Source organism: Dipteris shenzhenensis, chromosome 21 (genome assembly GCF_047967505.1).
Source record: "Dipteris shenzhenensis isolate YYH24624 ecotype China chromosome 21, Dip_SZ_1.0, whole genome shotgun sequence".
Lineage (NCBI taxonomy): Eukaryota > Viridiplantae > Streptophyta > Polypodiopsida > Gleicheniales > Dipteridaceae > Dipteris > Dipteris shenzhenensis.
The window spans coordinates 501,779-514,518 of NC_141616.1; the positions used below are offsets into that span (position 1 = coordinate 501,779).

Sequence of the window (12,740 nt, forward strand, 5' to 3'; positions counted from 1 at the left end):
CTTTTTAGATGCTATGGGGTAGAGTATTACTTTTGTAAAAGCAATTTTTGACACAATATAATATAAACCCTCTTTTCTTGGGAAAAAAGATGTGCTAAATTGTCAAAAGCAATGCCTCTGTTCATGAGCACTTGTGTAAAATGGGATAGTTACTTTCAAATGCACAACAAATGATTTCATAACAAGCACCTTAAATTGTATTGTACATGCCTCTAAGTAAAGCTTCACAAGAACATTGTTTTATCAACACCTGTTCAATTGAATCAAGAAATTTTGATTTGAAAGAAAATTTCACTTTCCAAAAATTGTGTTCTAAATCACATTATATTAAGTGCATATGGATTATACTCAAAGATGTCACTTTCCAAAAATTGTGTTCTAAATCACATTATATTAAGTGCATATAAATTATACTCAAAAAAATCAAGATACATTTAAATCTTCCTTCTATTAACTTAGTGGAATTTGTAGCATCACATGAAATTAAGCATGATAAGATCCAACAAATGAAAAAGAATGCCATAATTAAATATGTAAAATTTAACCTACACAACTATCTTCGTAATTACTATAAAGAGCAACCACTTTTAGATAAGGCCTTTACTACAAAAGAGAAAGCAAAATTGGAGTAGAGAATCATGATTTGATTAATCCTAACTGTAATAAAGCTAGAGCATGCATGATTGAGGTCCATACGAGCGAGGTTTGACCCATCTCCACCCTTCTTAGAGGAGACCGCCTGAGATGTGAGGCATCACTTTGGATATAGCTCTTCAGATATAGAGGTCAAGGAGACCACACCCTCCACCACAAAGGGAGATAGCCCAATACACACAGATCTGGGATATCTTTGCAACCCATTGGAGTGCCACCACATTCTTTGGTAAATAAGTCCCAGCTTCCTCAAAATTTTCAGCTCGAGTTTTTGTCTGAGATTTTGAGCCATTTCGTTTAGTTCAACATAGTACTCAGCAAGGGCCCTAGCACACCCTTTGCTTTAGCCCTCTCTGGCTTGTGCGCATTTCTTTCCATTTGCTATACTTTTTCCCATAGGCCGTGAGCCTCCCGTGGATGTTAAAACATCTTTTTTCTTTCTTTCTCTATAAGTGATCGTCCAGCTTTGCCTATGCCTATGTCTACAAGTGATTGTTCATCTTTGCCTTTGCCTATGTCTGCAGAAATTCCTTCTCCCTTACCTACTTTCTTTTTCCACCACTAGAGAGCTTAATGATCTCACTTCCCACAATCAAAATAATGCCCCCTTCTATGCTTGTTGCCATCTTTCTTTTGTTGCATATACACTTTCACAACCAAAGTCCTATCCTCAAACTTTCCTCCAACAGACTATTGTTTGTTTCTCTTTTCCTCCAACAATAAATAGCCAAATAACTCATCAAGTCTTAGGAGTTTCCCCCATGCAAGTCACTGAAATATATGATTCATGCCATTAACTATAATTTGGGCCAAATCAATTCCATCAACTTTTACATCACAATGGGTAAGTTCATTATGAATTTCTTTAAGACTAGAACTAAACTCAATGAAGAATTGCAATGTGGACATACACAAGAGAGAACTGCAAGAGATGCAAGGGATGACAATAGTAGCCTTAAATTTTCTTTGAATACAAATCATGAGCAACATTTTAATATAGGTCCAATTGTGCTTAATGCAAATGACAAGGATTACATAATCATATGCCTTATTCACCAAACAACATAAACCTTCTTACCAATGGCAATTACTTCTAAGCTTGTAAGGTTAATGCTATGTAATGCTTATTATTCCATGATATTATGCACTAAAATCATTTAAACTTTGATTGGAAAATGTATCTCTTTTTTATCAATGGTGCAGGCATAGGGAAAATTTTGTTGCAACTTTCAATTGCTCAATTTTTGATGCATGCATTCTCATGTTAATCAAAATTGGGACAAAAATACAAAACACAATAGCTTTGAATGGGAATTATATCACAAAAAGATATGCATAACATTAATGGCACTATAATAGAAAGAGCCCTTCTTTTTCATTAAACTTTTAGCACTAACAATAGATAATTAAATTGCATGTTCATAGCCTATTGAACAAGATTTGCAAAAATCAATGCACCCTTAATGACATAGTTTATTTAAATAGAACAAGTCATAGATCACACATTCTCTCATCACATTTAGAATTCCCCTATATTTAAAAGGTTGCATTTTCTCATGCCCAGCATGATGTATTTCCGCATAGAGCTTGCTCACGCGGGTTTTTTAAATACTTAATAGAAGTCTCTTTCATGAAAAAAAAGTTGCATTTTGTGGCACAATTATTTACCCATTGTATGTATACATGTTGTAATTTGAACCCTTTATACATATCATAATTATGCTAGATAAGTATTTTTGAAACTCCACCCACAATTTTATATGTTTATAAAGTTATTACACTTTGTAATAAAAGAACATCAATGTTAACAAAGGGAATGCTATACACCTTCAAGGGCTTTGAAATTGTTTCCAAAACTGTTGGTTTAAGTAACAAATCCAATGAGTAAGCAAAATACATAAAGCTTATTGGAGACATTGATGATGAAAAATGGTATGCTTGTAGGGCTATTTTCAACAAGCCAAATAACCCTGTAAAATGGAGTGAAAGGTATTATTACACTATCATATACATTAAAATACTAAAATATCTTAGATCCAATTTGATGATCTTACAAGAAGGTAAGAATCACTTTGATCCTTCAACAAGATAACAAACATCATGATCTTCTTATATTGGCCAACAAACAAGATTTGAGATTTTAATTTACTATGATGATTCAATTTCCAAGGATTGGACACCAGCTTTCCAATCACTAAAGAAATACAAATCTTCAAAGGTATGCTTCTTTTATTTGTTCACAAACAATTTCCAATTCTACTGTAGTGCTCAAACCATGCATAGAGTTTAGACTTTGAGCATGGAAAGACTAGCATTTGCCCAAAAAATGTATGTAGGCACGGTTCAATTTACATGACTCTTTCAAAAGACCCTTATCGCTTATATTTATTGAACTAATAAAGTTTCACCTTGCATCCATCTAAATAAATGTCCTTGCTTGTTCACATAAGCACAATGGTTGCTTATCATTCCCGATAATACAAACATTGCATAGTTTGAGTTCAGATTTGTTAAATTTACACCATGTGGTTGTGTTAGCCCCCTATTAGCCTCACCTTCTTCATGTCTTCTTAACTCTTTGCTTGCAAGAACATAAGCTAATACTTCCCTTCAAGATATGAACCCATCAAAGCTTGGGTGGTACAATCATTCACTCCAATGTGCATCTGCAATATTTATTGTTCACCAAAGTGTTTGAATGGAACTCTTCATTTTGGAAATTTATCCTTTTTTTAATTTTTATTTTTTTAAAGGGGAACATGTTGGCTTCTATTAAATAGTAAGGAAAAAAAAGTATTACAAAATAGTGGCCAATTGTACTAGGCAAACTGCTTGAGGCCTATGGTGATTATGCCCAAACATTAGACCTATCAACCATCTACAGAGCACTATAAAGATCTTACAGGCACATACCCACTAGTGGGTCTTTCTTCTCAACCAAGCACCACACTCTCCCAGAGCGCCAATGCCATGCCACGCTTGAAGACCATCTTGTTCCTAAGACTCCAAAAATGACAGCACGAATAGATAGCCAATAGATGGCTAGAGTAGAGGATAGACCCTCCATATCTCCTAGCACCACTAGCCTCTAGTTGGAGGTAAGGGAATACCATCCCATCAAACTCATCTTCCTGATCACCACAGCGGTACGATTCAAACCCTCCTTGAGACTTGACAACCCCAAAATAGGTGTATCATATCCTCCATCCACCATCCACAAAGTGGGCAATACAGGTTAACGAAGGACCACCTCCTCATCCTATTTCTCGATGGCAACCATTTATGAATTACTTTCCATATAAAAAACCCCGCCTTTCTAAACGCATACCCTTTCCACACATTACTGATTATTCCCTTCCATCATTCACTCGACCTCCTTAGCTTCCATTTACTCTTAAGAGCAAGGATTAACATCAATTCTTCCATAAGACTCCTATCAATAGATCTCACTGTTATCTTCCTCAGACCTGTAGGACCCAAGACCTATTGATTGAACTTCCAATCCTCAAAAGGGATGCAGTTTGTTGGCCACCCCTCCGGATATTGTTCAAAACCTCATAGAGTAACATAGATTCCCTATCAAATAGTGCAAATTGATCCCTTAAAGCATTCAAGGATCTCTAGCATGCTCTCCTAGAGTCCCACAGGTGAATCCACAACTTGATTCCTTTTCTATAAAGAGACCATGCAACAAAAAGATCTAGCCAACCAATGGCCTTTCCCTGCATAGTAACTGCCCAACTCCCCATATGCTCTCCCCAAGACTAGCATCCCCTCTAAGACCTATTCAGCCCTTCCACCTCATTAGATGGTTATGGGCTTTCCACGTTTCCACTAACCTTGCAATAAGATTAGACCCCGTAATTTTAACTGGAAACCTCGATTATAGCTGATCGTACCACATCATATCCTTCCAAGTGCCACCTCCTTTTCCTTTTGCATTCTATAGAAACCACCTATAGCACTCCACCTATTGTGCACCATAGAGAAATATCCTAGGGATCCATTTACCAAGCAAAACAATATTGTGAAAGTCAATATCAGGGACCCCCAAAGTCCCCATGGCTTTAGGAACTTTTATAGCCTTCCACGGAATGTAATGCCACTTCCTAGCTAATCAATCCTCCCCAGATAAATGACCTTAACATTTTTTCAATGTCTTACCAATAACTCTTCTTAAACCTCTACGTAATGGCTAAATAGGTCGTGGATGCAGCCAGCATATGCCTAATTACTAAGACCCTGGCATTCCATCCCAATGTGACACCATGCCAGGCCCTTATCTTTAACCAAACCTTCTTTAGGAACCAATCAAATCTTTGACACAGTGTAATGCCTATTCCCAGTGGAGCACCCAAGTACCTTACCACAATTCTCTTCTCTACCTATTTCATAGGCATGGCATCCATCCCAAGTTGGTGTGGATTAGAGATTGTTCGTAGACCAAAGGTTTCGACCAACCACAAATTGACCCCAATGCATCACAGAATTTTTGTGAAATCACATAGAGATTCTCTTTGCTTTCTTGAGATTCCAAGGTAAGGGCAGCCATATTGTTCACAAACAATTGCCGGTAGAACTAATCTCAAGAGGGGAACTGTAACCCCTTGATACGTCCCTTATTAACCTCTTGTTTGATCATGTAGATTAGAGAGACTGTACATATAGCAAATAGTAGGGGAGCCAGAGGGAATGCTTGCCTAGTCGATCTTTGTAGAGAGAATTGTCCTACCACCCCTCCATTCATGCACAAGACATCTGAAGCAGTAGGCAATAAGGCATTCTCCATTTTGCAAAAGTCATCTCCAAAGCCCAGCTGCTTAAGCAATGCAAGCATACAATCATCAGACCCAATCATAGGCCTGATCGAATTCAAACCCCATCAATATATGCTTCTAACCCAAAACTTTGGCAAATTCCAGTGCAGTTGATACATTTAACACATTCTCATAAATGTCACTGCCTTTGATAAACCAATTTTGCTCTCTGTCTACTACATTCATGTAGATATCCTGAATTTGATAGGCCATGGCCTTTGCAATAATTTTATAGGAGGTATTCAACATGGTGATTGGTCTCTAGTCCCTGACCTTCAACCTATTATGCCTATTAGGGAACAATTTGATTAAGCCAACATTGACATCTTCCAAGAGGCCTCCTTGCTACATCGCCCAATTGGCCATATCCACAAAATCCCTCTTGATAAGCTTCCAAAAGGACACATAGAATTCTACCGTCAGCCCATTTGGACTTGGGGCTTTGTCAAACTTCAGCATATCTAGAGACTCCCATAATTCTTTCTTCAAAAAGGGACATACCAAGCCCATCCTTTGACTAGCAAAAACCTGATGCTCCAACCCTGAGAACATCTCTTCAAGACAATGCATCCACTCCATAGAGACCTCTCCAGATGAACCCACAATGTTAGAAAGCTTCTGCTTTAAAATAATAGCTAGATGCCAGAACTCAGTCTCACCAAGTTACCATTCCGATCTTCTATACTATCAATTGACTCCACTGCGCGCTTATGCTTGACAGCTTGGAAGAACTTAGAAGGGTAGTCACTTAGATGTTTTTAAGCTCCCACTTAAAAACATCAGCTAGGTGCAAGAACTCAATCTCATCAAGTTACCATTTTGATCTTCTAAACTATCAATTGACTCCATTTCTCGCTTGTGCTTGACAGCTTAGGAGAAGAACTTAGAAGGGAAGACCTAAAGATAGCCACAGGAGCCTGCTTTGAATCCTTGCTTTTTCAACTCTCTCCATCTCTGGGTCTCTAATGGAATCTTCAATTTCCACTGAAAATGTGGTTAAAATAGCATATTCTGTGTCTAGAGAAATAGCCTCCATCATTGAAGCTCTACATTCCACTAGAGAGTCATTGAGGCATCTCTTTTCCATCTTTATGAGTTTCTCCGATTGTTTTGAAGTCATAACTACTACCCTGATAGCCTTATCCCATCATGCAATGGGATTGAGGGAAATATCTGCTTCACAATTCTAAAGCTTAGCAATTCCCTGGACAAATCCTTCCACTTGCAACAATTCTTATCAAACTTGTATGGTAAGTCAAGAGATCTCCCAACAGATCCTGCAAGAATGAAATTCCACATCATTGGTAAATGATTCGATATACATAAATCTAGATGTACTCCTCACCCCATGGGTGGTGAGATCCACCACCCCTCATTAGAGAAATATAAACTATCTAGCCTGCTTGCATTGAAGTCAATCCCCTTCCTTTTATTAGTCCATGTAAAACCACTCATACTCTCTCTGTCTATATCAACAGCATCTACTAAACCCCTATCCAGGCAAAGCTCCTCCCATGCCTCTAATTCAAAACCAGACAAACCCCTAACAACGATTTATCTTCAGCAAACAAGGTCATATTCCAATCTCCTACGAGAATCCACTTCTTGCCATTAATCAACCTATTTCACGTAACCAACACCCAGTTCCAGATGATGCATCATTTCGGGCATATACCCCTAGCACATTGAGTGCAAAACCCGTAGCCAACAAAGTAATAGCTGGATACCGACTTGTTGGATCCCCAAAGACCTCTCTACCTCCCAACCTGGACATGACCACTAGACCTCCCTTACCTTGGACTTGTGAATTCACAAAAGTGTAATTTCGAAAGGCAAGCCACACTCCATCATCTTGTCCATATTTGATCTCCTGAAGAACTACCACATTTGGATTCCATCTCCTGATGGTAGCGATGCATCCCTTCTATTTGGACTTATCACAGCATCCTCGTATGTTCCATGAGACCATCACGATTTGAGGCAACAATTCCTTACCTCTTGAGTTGGGCAATGGCTTTGTATGCGTCCCTGAGAAAGTTGAATCTATTTTCCTTATCTCCAGTAGCTCTTGCTATATTCTTAATTCTTTTAGAGACACCTTTTGACTGCAACCTGTCTTACAGAATCTACTCGGTGTTTTTAGTCGCCTGAGGCCTCTCCTCTAGGACTCTCTTCTTCGTATCGTGTCAGGTGATTCCTCTTGATCGTCATTGGTTCCTTGCACTTCCTCCATGACAAGCACCCCTTGCTCTTGGCCTTCCGGTGGACGAGGAGAGTCTTTTGCTCCAACACACAGATCCTCAATCTTGGTCTTGCCTTTACAACCCACCACCTTCCACTGCTCCTAGGTATTCATTCTCATCATGAAGTTTAGTCGACTCCCCCTTCGAGGGGTGAATGATTCCTACTTATGGGAATGTGATGGATTCGATGGTCCTCTAGGAACCTCCATCCTCTCCTGCATGTCCCTTTTTTGAGCACCATTCGTGTTTGGGACCTCCGTCAACTATAAATTTTATCCTATTACTTGTGCACAAAAACATGGGAGTGCTCTATACTTGACTAGTGAGGTCTATAAGAGTCCATAAGGCAACCGATACCCATGCCCAAGGCCCTTGGTTGAAATTAATCAAGCGTACCTCTTGGATGGTTGAGACATCTTAAGCATGTTGTGATGAGAGGTCCTTTGGCCGGACCAATGGGTCATCATCACTTTAAAAATTCTATCCAATAGGCAAAAAGACTTTTTTGAGTGTTCACGATAGTTTGTGTGGAGCATTCTCTTTTGTTTCACATTTGATTTATTGACTGTGTTGTGCCACACTAGAAGGCATGTTGATTCACACAATAAGAACTTACTAATTTTCTCTTTCTTTAGAGTTTCTTGCCACTCACTCCCCCCCCCCCCCTCTCTCTCCTCGGCCAAACCAAAACAATGTTTACTTCACCTGAAGGGTCTGACCTGCACTCAAAACAAAACAAATCTGCACAACGAGATGCACCCCTCACACCACACCACGGCCTCGTGGGGTGCGTCCTCGCTCCCTATTCCTTGGAGTTTGCATGCGCCACCGCTTCCTCATTATCTTCGCTTAAGCTGCGCCCTAGGAGAAGTGGTAGCGTTACTCACGTCACGCCGTTCTTGCATGGAACTTTCTGCATTAACAACACAGGAGACATGTTTTTGCAGTACCCCAAACGTCTGTTTTCAGCTATACAAAGCAGACGTCGAGCTTTTCAATCTCGAGTACTTCTGGCTATTGGTTCACTTTCGTGGGTTGCTTCCCAGATAGCGGGAATATTTCACGAATAACCAACACGATTTGCTAAGCTAAAGTCTTAGAAGTATTGGGTTATGTCGGCTTAGTCTTCAGGGTCTGTTGTGCGGATTTGCTTGGGCTTCGAAAAGAGTGACGACTAGTACAGTCCAGGTTGGGTTCGACAAAATGCGTGAGAAAAAGGAGTCCTTAAGCAAGCGAATGCACCGAGCTAAAGCATCCAGTGGTCAGGCCCAGCCAAACAGGAAAGACCACCTTTTAGTGGAGGAGCCACTAGAGAATGGCAGCAATTTCAAGGTCAGCTCCAGGTCAGGAGTACATGTGAATGCATCTACAGCACAATGACTGCGAGAGAATTGTGGTTTGGATATGCTGAGCTTAGAGGAGGCTCTCACTTCTTTGGAGCGGATGCCCCAGCTGCCTTCTGTTGAGAACTTTATATGCATCTTGCAGAAGTGCAGAAAAAAGAAAAATCTACCTTATGCCAAGCGCTTGCATGCCTACATGTGTAGAAGTGGGATGGAATCTCATAGATCTCTTGGGAACTACCTTATCCCAATGTTGGTGGAGTGTGGAGGCATGTGTGATGCTAAGCAGGTTTTGAACAGGTTGGTTGATTGGAACGAGTATTCTTGGACTTCTCTCATCATGGGTTTTACGGAATGTGGCGATTTACAACATGCCCTCAACTTGTACCACAAAATGCAAGTGGGTTCTGTACATCCTAGCAAGTATACGTTTGTAGCCCTTCTAAAGGCTTGTGGTAAGCTGAAAGATTTAGAACGAGGCCTAGAGATACATGCTGAGATTTCCAGACAGAAATTGGAAAAAGCTTCTTTTGTTGGCAGCACCTTAGTCGACATGTATGCCAAATGTGGCTCACTTGCAAAGGCACGAGAAGTGTTTGACAAGCTGCCAGTTCGAGATGTAGTCTCATGGACTGCACTGATTGCAGGATATGGTGAACATGGCCTTGTTGAGGAAGCACTAGACTGTCTCAAACAGATGCAACTGGAGGGTGTCTCTCCTAATGCTGTCACATATGTTTGCAGCTTGAAAGCTTGTGGCAGCTTAGGAGCCATAGACAAGGGAAGTTTAGTACATGCTGAGATTGCCAGACAGGAATTGGAAAGGGAGCCTTTCATGGGCAACACCTTGGTTGACATGTATGCCAAATGTGGATCGCTTGCAAAAGCACGGGAAGTCTTTGACAAGCTGCAAGTTCGAAATGTAATCTCGTGGACTGCACTAATAGCAGGATATGCTGAACATGGTCTTGGTGCGGAAGCGCTGAATTGTTATGAACAGATGCAATTGGAAGGCGTCTCACCGGATGCTTTCACATTTGTTTGCAGCCTGAAAGCTTGTTGCAGCATAGGAGCCATAGACAAGGGCCAAGAGATACATGCTGAGATTACCAAAAAGGAATTTGAAAGTGATCCTTTTGTTGGCAACACTGTGGTTGACATGTATGCAAAAAACGGTTTGCTTGCAAAAGCACGGGAAGTGTTTGACAAGCTGCCAGTTCAAGATGTGGTTTCTTGGAACATACTAATTTCAGCATATGAGGAACATGGTCTTGGTGAGGAAGCACTGCTCTGTTTCAAACAGATGCTCTTCGAGGGAGTCTCTCCCAATGCCTGCACATTTGCGTGCAGCTTGAGAGCTTGTGGCAGCATAGGAGCCATAGACATGGGACAAGAAATACATGCCGAGATTGCCAGACAGGGATTGGAAAGAGATTCTTTTGTTGGCAACACCTTGGTTGACACGTATGCCAAATGTGGCATGCTCACAAAAGCACAAGAAGCGTTTGACAAGCTACCAGTTCGAAATGCAGTCTTGTGGACTGCACTTATTGCAGGATATGCCCAGCTAGGAGAAAGTGAAAGTGTTTTCTATATGCTTGAGAGAATGAGAGACGAAGGTATAAAGCCAGACGGGGTCACATTTCTCAGTATTCTCACTGTGTGCTGTCATGCAGGTCTAGTGGATAAGGGCTATAATTACTTTGAGACCATGAGCAAAATCTATGGCATCACTCCAACTATTGAGCACCACACTTGCATGGTTGATCTCCTTAGCCGTGCAGGCCAATTAGATGAGGCGGTAGGGCTAGTGGAGAAGATGCCTTTCCAACCTAATGTTGTGACCTGGACTTCTGTGTTGGGTGCTTGTCGAAAGTGGAGTAATGTGGAGCTTGGAAGACGAGCCTTTGAATACGCAGTCCGGCTGGATGAAGAAGATGATGTAGTGTATGTCTTGTTGAAACACGTCCATGCAGGTGCCCAAGTGCAGGAGGATGAGGAGAGATTGAGGCAATGAGAGTGAAAGAACAAGCATAGAAGAAGACAGGAAGATTTGGGACTGAGGTTGGTTGAATTCTGTCATGGGCATCTGCAGCCCATGGCATGGTTGCCTTGCTGGTAGCTCTGCAACCCACAGCAGCAACAGGACAGCAGAGCGATGACAGAACAACTGTGCAGCCAGCAGCAGCAGTCCGTGCAGGCTGTATGGCAGCCTGCAGAGAGGTACAGCAGGTCCAGAGCAGGCACAGGTGCAGATAGAGAGACTGGTACAGGTCGGCAGCCAATCTAGACCTGCCACATGGCTCTGCAGCAGGCAGACGAGGTAAAGAAGTACCTGACTGCCACATGGCAAGTCGGGGCATGTGAGCTGTAGTTCAGTCAGGGTCTACCAGGGTCGTATCAGCCAGATCAGCATCCAGTGGGGTGTTAGCAGTCTGTGCCTGTTCTCCGCTGACCCTCCTCTCATGGCGTCAGTTCTAGCCTCTAGAGTATAGCCATCAGTCATGAGCAGTGAGCCTAACCCTTCAGTGGGGACTCAGACTCATGCCCTCCTTGACGAGTGGACCAACAGTTATACAGAGGGGTATTGCTGGTGATTGCCAGGCCCCAGCATGAGAAATGAATTTAGTTGTTAGCAGAATCCCTCATGTGATGTCTTCCAAGCAATGTCCATAGCTCTCTCTCTCTCTCTCTCTCTCCAGTCAGCATTCCATGCTCCCTCACTGTGGCACAGTTAGTGAGAAAGTATCTTAAGCACCTTGCCCACTACATTGGCATCAGAGCTTCAAACAATAAAAACAAGAATCCTTGAGATTGTGAGGAGCAGCAGGGGGTAAGGGAGTGGAAATAGGACATTTAAGCTGTCTTCTACCTCAAGTGGCCTGTTCGTGACTCCTCTCCATCCTTCGGTCTTGGTGGGACAGCTAGTGGATGGGACGACAAATCTGACGTGCGCTTTAGGTGCACAAGACTAGCTCATCAAGCTTGGGGAGGCTTGTCATACTTAGTTGTCGTGCTTGATTGATCTAGATATATAAAAACATCATTGAGTCAATGACTTTTGTGATGAATCAAATATATTTCACCACTGTTTAAAATGTTTTCATCTTCAAGATATAATAGCTTTAGGGAGTGAATGGCTTCTATGGATGTTGGGGATATTAGAAGATGCGTGGATTTTCTTGTATAGGGTGACATCCCAAGTGAGATGGGTAGGTAACAAGAGGTCATAACTATGCATTCTTGAATGTGCTTAAAGCTCCAACTACCTGTGACCTAAAGACATTGGATTTCACCATTTAAAATATGTATATCTACCTTTTTTAATAATATATCTTGTGTAAAGAAATAAGAAAGAAATAAATAACAAATAATATTATTATATCTCGTGTAAAGAAATAAATAACAAATAATAATAATATATCTCGTGTAACAAATACTATGCACTATTTGATACCTTATTACTAAACATTTCTTACTAACTACTCATTTAAAATGGTCTCCCTTTTTGAAAACCTTCCCTAACATTCCACGTTAGGTATAGGAGATTATTAAGAAATTCTTCTTCCAGGCCTTTGCATGCATACATGGTCTTCATTTTATGGATGAAGACTCTGAGTTACAAGGGCATAGATGGATTAGGGTTCAAAATAGGGTTTTGCTATTTTTAGTTGCACTACGCT

The 12,740-nt window shown here is 41.0% G+C and overlaps 1 pseudogene; it reads left to right on the plus strand.

Moving 5' to 3' along the window:
- Positions 1-8,421: 8,421 nt before the first annotated feature.
- On the plus strand, positions 8,422-11,883 carry LOC147888323 (pentatricopeptide repeat-containing protein DOT4, chloroplastic pseudogene; annotated as a pseudogene).
- Positions 11,884-12,740: the final 857 nt, after the last annotated feature.